Below are 2049 nucleotides of genomic sequence, written 5' to 3' on the forward strand. Positions count from 1 at the left end.
CTGTCTATATAGCCCACGGAAAACCTTGAACTTCTGTCCTTCCTGTCTTTACCTGCCCCCATAGCTAGGATTACAAATTTGGGTCATCATTCCCAGCTTGAGAGGGTAGGGCCTTCTTAAGTGGAACTAGTTTTACTCTGTTCTGGGGATCAAAAAAAAGGGGCGGGTGCTGCCTTACGCTAGTTAAGCACTCTGCTAACAGAACCACACCCTAGGCCTTGATTTTCAGTGTATATATCTTGAACTTATTTTGAGGTGTATGTGCTATGTTAAGTGTGTCCATGTGAGTACGGTGAGAATGGAAGCCCAAGATTACTGTTGGATGTCTTCCTTGGATTACTCTTCATCTCTATTATTTTTTAGATAGGGTCTCTCGATGGATCTGAAACTCATCAATTTGGGTAGGATACTTGTTGCATGAGCTTTGGGGATCTGCTTGTCTCTGCCTCTCACTACCTACAGCTCCCTGAGTGCTGGAGCTACAAATGCATAATACCACCACCATCCAAGATTTTTATGAGGGTGCTGGGCAGCAGAATTTAAGACCTTATGATTGTGTGGCAGGGCACTCTGCCAACTGAGAGCCACCACCCCCCAACCTCTTACATTTTTCTTGTTAAAAGGATTTTTCATGATCTTTGTATTGAGGCTTAAAGTTGTTTAAAAGTCAACAATATCCAGGCCAATCTATAGATTTAAAACAATCTATATCAAAATCAAAGCTACCTTTATTTCTGGAAGTTGGAAAGCTGATCCCAAAATTCATATGGCAATTTAAGGGACTCAGAATAGTCCAGCAGCAGAAGAGTGGAGAAGCACTTGCCAAGCCTATGTGAGACCCTAGATTCAATTCTCGGAAGTGCAAAACATCAAAAGGAAAGGAGAATGTTAAGCAAGTGTGGTTAACATGCCTGTCATCCTAGCCATAGGGAGATGGAGAAAGCAAGCCAGCCAGGGATAGATAGAAAAACCCAGTCTCAAACAATGCAAAAGAAGAAAATTTTATCACTTGCAAGGTAAAGAAGATTGTGAGTTTGAGGTAGCTTGAACTACAAAGAGATGCTGTCATAAACACATACACAGAAACACACACACACACAAAGATAGACAGGAGAGGGACAGAGAGACAGAGACACACAGAAAGACATAGAAAAAGACAGAGATGTGTGTGTGTGTGTGTGTGTGTGTGTGAGAGAGAGAGAGAGAGAGAGAGAGAGAGAGAGAGAGAGAGAGAGAGAGAGGAGAGAGACTCATCACAGAGTTGTAGTAATCAAGACAGTGATGGGCTAGAAAGAATGCTCAGTGATTAAACATTAAAATCATGAAGACTACAGTTCTAGATCCTAAGAAATACGTGCAAATTCTGGGTAAGGACATGGCAGCCAGTCTGCATTTTCAGCTTCAGAGGGTACAGAGAGAGGATCTCAGAGCAAGGTAGCTAGCAAAAGTAGCCATATGTGTGAGCTCTGGGATTGACTGAGACATCCTGCCCTAGTGAATAAGGTGGAAGAGTATAGAGGGTAATTCCTGACATCAACCTCAGCCTTCACATGCATACACATACATACCTACACACATGCAAATATCACACACACACACACACACACACACACACACACACACACACACACCAGACACCAAAAAAGGGGGGAGGAAAGACAGAAATGTCCTAGCTTAAAAATAGACATATAGATCAATTGAATAGATTTGAGTACAGAAATAAACCCTCTGGTTTATAGTCAATTGATTTTCAGCAAGAGTGTTGTCTTGTACATTCAGGTTGCTATTGACAAAATATCATACACCAGGCAGCTTATAAACAACAGAAATTTATTTTTCTTAGTTCAAGAGGCTGGGAAAGCCACAATCAAGGTGCAGACAAGGGTCTCCCTGGCTCATAGATAGCACCTTCTTACTATGGCTTTATTTCCATTAAATGTGATTGCTGCTATACCTGAGTAAAAGCGATTTGATTTTTGTCATTTATTTATTTATTGTTTTACATTTTTACCAATTAAAAACAATTTGGTTTTTGTTATTTCTTTTTTT

This window comes from Mastomys coucha, chromosome X (genome assembly GCF_008632895.1).
Source record: "Mastomys coucha isolate ucsf_1 chromosome X, UCSF_Mcou_1, whole genome shotgun sequence".
NCBI classification, from domain to species: domain Eukaryota; kingdom Metazoa; phylum Chordata; class Mammalia; order Rodentia; family Muridae; genus Mastomys; species Mastomys coucha.